This window comes from Lampetra planeri, chromosome 13, assembly GCF_965212315.1.
Source record: "Lampetra planeri chromosome 13, kcLamPlan1.2.h2, whole genome shotgun sequence".
In the NCBI taxonomy this organism is placed as follows: domain Eukaryota; kingdom Metazoa; phylum Chordata; class Hyperoartia; order Petromyzontiformes; family Petromyzontidae; genus Lampetra; species Lampetra planeri.
The window spans coordinates 8,636,986-8,645,617 of record NC_136119.1 but is presented as its reverse complement, the minus strand read 5'-3'; positions in this window follow the sequence as shown (position 1 = coordinate 8,645,617).

The window sequence follows — 8,632 nt, the reverse complement described above, 5'->3', positions numbered from 1 at the left end:
ATTTGTCTCCCCGTTGGCGATGTGGTTTACACATCGCACCAAGTACTCATTTGAGGCTGAGTCGACCTAGGTGAGGCCCAGAACCGGTTCAGATAATCGTCACCGGTGTTGGCCGTGAGCGGGAATCGAACTCGGGCCGCCGGGTTCGTAGCGCGGCGCGCTGACCGCTACACTACCTGCTCCCCACGTCCATCTACACACACGCGTACAACATGCGTAACACACGTACAACATACGTAACATGCGCGCATGCATCACCGTTGCATATCAGTGTAATTGTATTAACCGTACCCCGCTGTTGTGTCGCAAAACGTATTTAGTGTCAATAAATCCGTCGCGGGAAATCTGTACGCGGACCCGTCGATTGAATGCGAGCTATTATTGTTGTTGTTATTTATTTATTAGGAAACGCCAATGCGAAATTGAGAGATGTGATTAAGCGATAGGCTTGTGTTAGCTACAAGCAAATCGGGGGGTGAGGGGGTGTGAAAGGGGGGGGGGGGGGGGGGGGGGGTCAGGGGGGGGGGGGTCGGGGGGGGGGTCTGAGCGCAATTACGACGTGAACCACACGGAGCTTCGTAAGAGAGAGAGAGAGCTCGAAAGAAAACATATATACACACACACAACAACAACAACAACTATATTGCCAGCGCAAATAAATCATAAGTAAATAAAAGAAACAACTCCGCATGCGTGTTGGGTTGTTTTCTTGTTTTAGTACATACATGCCTACACATCGCGTTTACAAACACTGCAGCAGCAGCAGCAGTAGCAAGCAAGCAAGCGGCAAGCGCCGAGAATGCATTCACTTGCAGTTTTTACGCACATGCTCGTTGATACCGGGGGATGCACCACCACCACCAACCCCCCCGTGTGAAATTGCAAATCTCCCAGATGAAGCCGCCGCATTGCCGGGTTTGGACAGGAAGACAAACTGTGCCAAGAGCAGGGCATTGACAGGAGGAGGCATCCGCAAGTAAAAACTCTTCCCCCACCACCAGCACCACAAAGCCATTCACTTCCACGGTCGCCCCTTCGCTTTACCCACATCCCTGGCTCTATCCCTTACCGGGTGTGTGTGTGTGGGGTGGGTTTTTTATTATATTGAGAGAGAGAGAGGCAAGCATAGGGCAAACGTGGAAAATCCAAGAGGCACGCTTTCAAGATGACAAATCACTTTGTCATGCTACTTACGGACAGTTTTTTTCTCTCTCTCCCGTTTCCTCCTGGCCAGCGGAGGCGAGTTGTTCTTCGTACTCTCGTGGACGATGCCGCGAATCTGAAATCTTCGCCGGTGAATTTGTCCGGCACGAAATTAAAAACGAAAAGCCCGTCTTGCTTGTAAACCCTCGGTGCTTCGTCTGCAGGACAAAGTGCCGGTGCAGAGTTTGCAACTTTTTTGATCGCGTCGAGTCCCTTAGAAGATCGCTACTCCCCTCGTACAGAGAGGGGATCGCGGACAGATTGAGACATATCGGCTCCGCGAAAGAAAAGGGGGGGGGGGGGGCTCCGTTTGATCCAAACTGTTGACAAGGAGCCGGGTTCGCCGTGACTGGCATGCCTGAGCAGCTGAAGCGAGCGACGGGTTTCCCCGGCTTTTGATGAGACAAAAGCCGCTCAAGTGATGGCTGAGAAGAGCCTACAGGAGGCTGAGAGGCGCAGCGCTCTGTCCCCCCGTGAAACACAAAGAAAACACTTTCACCACGTCGTGTGCATGCAGTGCGTATGCGTGCGAGCGTGTGGTTTTTGCGGTCGTGGTAGTGTTCGGCGCGCTGGCGCTACCACCCGAGTTCGATTCCCGCTCGCGGCTCGATCGTCGGTGAGGATTTATCTGAATCGGGCCTTGGATCCCCTTCGAGGTCGAGTCAGCCCCAACTGAGTCCCTGGTGCGGTGTCTAAACATCGACACTAGGGAGACAAAGGCGTCCGAGCAGGGTTGCTTCACCACCACACCAACTCGTGTGCTGTTCGGGCTTTCGGAGGTGTTCGCTAGAAGCACTTGTCCCAACACTCGTTTAAGGCTATATGGGGGCGGTTGTCTTTGTTTTGCTCCCCTCGCCGCCACTCATAACACTCGCATTTGTATATCGTTCAATTAAATCGCCCATGTGCAGCGCACGTGAAAAATAGAGAGGCGATAAAATAAAACCCCCAACGCGGCGTGAATTGATGAATAAACGTCCCCCCACCACCACCACCACCACCCCCGCCCGCTGCACATCGAGAGTCCAGACAGCGCGTGCACGATATACGAGGGGGCGGCCGAGACGCGAAAACGATAGCACAGAAGCGCATCTCTGTTAGCTGTCAATTTGCATTCCACCCTCGGCGATGCTAATGAAGTCAATGGACCGCTGATGGTGGGTGGGGTGGGGTAGGGGGCTGGGTGTGTGGGTTATGATTTCATCCAGCGACATCGGATCAATGGCTGACCCTAAAGGTGAGCGGTCGGTGGCTCCGTAACCGCGCGCCGCGACGGTGACGCCGCGCAGGCGATCGCGTGTTCGTGGAAGGGCCTCTGGCAAGGTGGCGGTGCTGCGGGCAAGGGACGTGCAGAGTCTAGAGGCCACACAACGATGGCCTTTGGCGAACGAGCGAGAGAGCGAGAGAGCGCGTGGGAGGCTGAGAAACACAGGCGAACACGCGTAGGGTTCAACGCAGCACACACCCGCGTGTATCACTCGCGCGAATGCGTGTCTCTGTGTGTGTGTGTGTTTTGTGTCAGCGTGGTGAAGTATGGTCAAATAACTCCATCCCCCGCCCGCGCCCCAATCCCCGACATCCAACAACAACAATCCGCACGGCGCGGAAAGGACCGCGCAGCAGTAGATTGGCACAAGGGACGCTCGTGACTGTTTGTTCCGTGCCGGCCTTCAACATATGTGCTCGCTAACAGCACTTGCCCGAACAGTTCTGCTAAGGCTACAGGGGGAACCTTGGAACCTTTGTCTTTTGAGTGTGTGTGTGTGTGCGTGTGAGAAAGTAAGTGTGTGTTCAGCAATGACACGGGAGAAATTGAGAATTAGCTTGGAAGACGCCCCTGATTTGCCATGGAACGAGCCGAGGACGAAGGCGATTAATGTGCTCACCAACATTGACGGAATGCGGCGAATCCTGGTGGGAAAACAGAGGAGTCACGTAATGATCCTTTTTGTGTGTGTGTGCCATATTTCTTAATGCCATTGCTTGGGCTGTGGGACTGTACGCCTGAGGATTCCGAGACTACACACCTTGAAGATCAAGTGTTCTCTCTCTCTCTCTCTGAAACCTCCAGTTACCCAATCGATTTAAGAATGCGTTAACTATAACACCAAGGTGTCAAATATGCAGCGCGCATACGCGTATGTCCGTACCAACGTTGCTTTATTCGCGACAGTGTGTTGCGTCGGATCATCGCGTTAACGAATCAAGAGACGCGTGCGTGTGTATTCATGCATTCGTACGAATCCGGCGACTTGAGTTCAATTCCCGCTCGCGCACAACCAATAACAGTGGCGAATATCAGAACCAGTTCTGGGCATCTCCTAGGTCGACTCAGCCTTAAACGCGTACCTGGCGCTCTGTATAAACATCAGCATTGGGGAGGCAAAGGAGGTGGGGGCGCGGGTTTTGGTCACTCACCCCCCTCTTGTGCCATGCCGGCCTTCATAGGTGCTCGCTAACAACATTTGCCCCAACAGTCTGTTAAAAACTATAAGGGGGGATCTTTGTCTGTTTCATCCATTGCTCGCGAACAGCACTTGCCACAACGGTCTGCTAAAGGCGATACGGGGTTACATTTTGTGTTCGTATTTTTTGTCATACATATACATTCGCACACAAACACACACATTGCGTGCACGTATCAATTTATTGGTGAGCATATCCCGCATGGACACATATCCACGCATTCACGACAGGGGAGGATGAGCGGTAGGGAGGGGGGGGTCAAATATGGTTTTGGGATAGCTTGCCCTGTACGCACCAACAACGCAAAGTGTGTTTCAGTATACAATGCAGTCTCCTCCCATAACTGTGTATTATAATATAACACGGTCAGCCTGGAAAGATGGGAAGTGTCAAATTATACTAAAAACGTTTACGTGTACTGTGTGTGTGTCTGCGTGCGTGTGTGCACGTGTGTGTGTGTCTGCGTGTGTGCACGTGTTTGTATCTGCGTGCGTGTGTGCACGTGTGTGTGTCTGCGTGCATGTGTGCACGTGTGTGTGTGTGTCTGCGTGCGTTTGCACGTGTGTGTGTCTGCATGCATGTGTGCACGTGTGTGTGTCTGCGTGTGTGCACGTGTGTGTGTCTGCGTGTGTGCACGTGTGTGTGTCTGCGTGTGTGCACGTGTGTGTGTCTGCGTGTGTGCACGTGTGTGTGTCTGCGTGTGTGTGTGTGGGAGCAGTGGCGCAAGTGGTTAGCGCCCTGCGTTGCGAATCCAGCCGCCCAAGTTCGATTCCCGCTCGCGGCCAACACCAGTGACGATTATCTCAAGCGGTCCTGGGCCTCCCTTAGGTCGACTCAGCCTCAAAACGAGTACTGTACCTGCTGCGGTGTGTCAACGTCGCCACTAGGGAGACAAAGGCGGCCGGGCGTGGTGTTTACACACCGACCCTCGTGAAGTGGTCGCTCACAGCACTTGCCTCAAAGGTCTGTGAAGGCTATGACGGGGGGAATCTTTGTCTTTGTGCGTACGTGTGTGTGTGTGACAGAGGGGATGTTGTGTTTATATGTGCATGACAAATCAAGTTTCAACACAGTGGGGGGCGGTAGTGTAGCGGTTAAGGCGCTGCGCTTTGAACCTGGCGACCCGAGTTCGATCCCCGCTCACGGCCAACACCGGTGACGATTATCTGAACCGGTCCTGGGCCTCCCTTAGGTCGATCCACTCTCAAATGAGTAGTGCATTTTGCGGTGCGTAAAAAAACATCGCCACTGGGGAGACAAAGGCGGCTGGGCGTGGTGTTTCCTTTCCGGCCTTCATAGGTGCTGGCTCGCGAACAGCACACTTGCCCCAAGCAGCCTGTGAAGGCTACACGGGGGGATCTTTCTCTTGTGTTTATGCGTGTGACGACAAATCATGTTTCAGCACACAGAGGGGGCGGCTGCACGTGGCGGCGTGGGATGGAGTGGGGCTCGTGGCCGTGCCGACGCGGGCCGGGAGAGGCACGGGGAATCACGTGCTCGCTACTTTCCACAGCCTCGCATTCCAGCAGTCTCGAAGGGCAGCCGTGAGTTCGCACGGGCGCTTTATAAATCTGGATAAATACCGCGGGTGGCCATTAGCGCGCGCGTGTGTGTGTGTTAATGTTTATGCTCGTTTGTTTGATCCGCGTTTCTTACGGCCGGGTGTAAGGTCTGCTACCAAAGGGCGACTGTGCCTCTGCGGTAACAAGACACACTTGAGATCATTTGCAGATTTCTGGACATGGATGAAATATCTACGTCCCAAGGCATCGTAATAAAAAATATAAAAGCTCGCGACAAGATTTTAATCAATCGTGGAATCTGTTATTATTATAGAATGCGCTTAAGATGATGTGCATCTATTGTTTTATATACTTATTTCACCATTGGTATATGCATATACGTACACTTGTGAGTTGAGGAGAGGACAATAACATGCATGTTTTTTTTTGAGATTGTGCATTATAATTATTATAATGCCGAATTGTAAAGTGAATAAGTATTATAATACCGTGGACGTACGAAAATAAATGATTGGTGGGGGGGGATGTCGTAGTATAAAAACGCGGATTCATCATCGCAGATGCCAGTGTGTTAATCTATGGCTCGATCGTTTTCCTTTTGAAACCAATGAATGGTTTAAACTTTGAAGTGTGCTTGTTATACGACTCCTGCGAGGATAAAACGAAACTGAAGTCCGCTAACAATCTATGAAGTCCTAAAAATAGGTCAATTGAGCACGTACTCCCAGGCGTTTCCAGAAGCAGACGAAAAAAAATTCTTCCAAAGAATAAACAAAGCCGGATATTTTTTTTTCTTTTCCTTCTTCTTCACGAGAAGCAGTAAAATATCTTGCGTGGCTGTCGCGAAAATTTCAAGTCTTGACGCGTGCAGGGATGTGCTATGTTTAGCGACAAACCAGCCCCCTGATCGAGTCCCACAGTTTGAAGGGCACGGAGGCTGCATCTCTTCACACGCGAATGTAAACCAAAACAAAATTTGCGTATATACATGTCAGTCCGGCTAAATAAAATCGTATACGTTCACATTTGGCCGTTTAATATACATTTATGTATTTTTAAAATAGCAACATTTCTTGGTAGGATCAAGAGTGCGTTATGAATTGCGTGGCTGTGAGTTAAAAGAAAAGAAATCACACGAAACTAAATCAGAGTGCACGGGTTTAAGTGCGTGTGCTCGTGTGAATAAAGCGGCGTGTACGATGTGCGCGCGTGGGTTTACGTGGTGTACAACTTGAGTGTGTGCGTGTATATATACACGTACATATTTTATCTTTGCAACGGTCTAGCGGGAGAGGGGTTTGCGACGAGAAATGGTGACCGGTGCGATGACTGATACGTGACAAGAGCGTGTGTGTACGTTGAAGCCTCTCGTGCACCTGACTCTGATTCAACGGCGCAGCAATCTTAACAAGACCACTCCGTTGACCGCTGTAGCGTTGCTGAACATTATATATTACAGACCCATAAGAGAGACAAGAGAGAGAGATGCGTGTGTGTGGATGGGACGTTGTCAGCGGAGGGGGGGTGGGTGGGGATGAAGGGGAGGGTGGGCAGAGACACACACACACAAATGAAAAGGGTGCCAGACCGTAAGTACAGGTTTGTAATTTACGCACCGCAAGTGAAAGTTGGAACTGCCGCGGAGTGTGTTAAGCCTGCCGATTAGAGAGCAAGCCAGTCGCGAGTTTCTCCGATCGGCCTCCGATTCGGGGACGTCTGCAATGTAATTACAGGCCCTTCCCGGCCGCAGTCGGATGCCATTAGGTTCAATAGACTGCGGCCGGATAATTAAGTATCGTCGCAGTGGGGTGGTGGTGGTGCCGGGGATAGAAGCCCCCAAAATCACAACTAAACTAAAAGGTTTTTTTTTCCACGAACGCATGAATGATCGCGGGACACAAGGTGTTTTCTGTCTCTCTCTCTCGTAGCTTCACACTGTTCTACATGCCCTCAAACCAAATCAACACCAGACCATCTATTACCGCGAAAGTTGCGCACAACTTATAGTAAATTGCTTCATGCTGTTTACACAATTGGACGTAATTAGTTAATATACCTCCCAAGTGACTGTGTATTTTATTTCAGCTTCGCCGTGCCCTTTAGAAACGTTGATTGCTTCAATTCCCTGCCAACACGTTAACTAAATTGATTTACATTGAGTTAAAACCTTCAGAGAGAGAGAGAGAAAAAACACATCTCTCACTTGGGCGCGAATGTGAAAAGGACCACAAAGGTACGAGCCATTCAAAATGAAAGTGAAAATAATCGCGAATCGTGAAAATATTTACAAAACCCACCACCACCACCCCCTACCGCCACCAGCGACATTGACACACAGTCACCAGCATGCATCACCATCATCATCATCATATTCGGTGATGTGATCGTCACACGCTGATACACTTTTACTCGACTATATGCATGCACGGCGGTGCAAGCTTCGTTATCTCTTGAGCAGCGTTGGCGCTAACATCATACGGACGTGCATCACAGCAGCGCGGCATAGATCACGTACAGACGACATCATCATAACACGCAAATGCATGGTGGTGGGACCGCCAGTGTCGGGAACATCGGACAGCCCCCTAACCTACATACAGTGTTATGCCAAAGCGTGCTAACAGGAGCCACGCGCCATTCAGGAGGATTAAGTATCATTTTGTTTTGCCTGCGTGCAATCCTCAGCTTTACCGAAAGGATAAAGGCTTCGTGGAGGTTTAATTTTGCTCCGGCACCCCCCCCCCGACACACACCCCGCTCACACCACCCACCCCCCTTACACTGCCTTTCTCGTTCCCCTTTCGCCCTGTTAATGACTCACGCCCGCCGATGTTTCGTGCGGCAAAGGCTGTAAGCGTGGCAAGGCAGAGGCCAGGGCACGGGCAGAGCAAACGAGAGAGCTTGCTGATGCTGCTGCTGATGCTGGTGGTGGTCAGGCGACCACACAAACCTTGCAGGCAGACAGCAGCAGCAGCAGCCATGTTAGAGCGTCGCAGGCATTGCAAAGCGCTCCCTTTTTTGTTGTCGTTGCTCTGCACCGCCTGGGCATTGCACGCTTGATCCGCCGTTTCACAGCCTCTCCTCTCTCGCTCTCAACTTCGCAATCCGTTCCCTTTCTCCCCCCCCCTCTCTCCTCCTTCTGCTCCCCCAGCACCACCACCACCACCCGCTCTCTCTTTTCCTTCTTTGTTTCTTTTTTTTTATTCTGCCAGCCGGTAAAGCGTTCAAGCCTCGGCTCGAGTGCTCCAGTAACACTTAACAGCCAAATAGATCCTTGTAACGCGCGCATGCATGCTTGCCATGCATGGATCGACTAAAAAAAAAGTATAGAACGCACGTTGGCAGGGAAGCGGTGCTGGCTATGGGTGCGTGCTGTGTGCGTGGCACATAGGCTGCAGTGCAGTGTTACAATACATACAAGCACCCCGTACGGGTGTGAA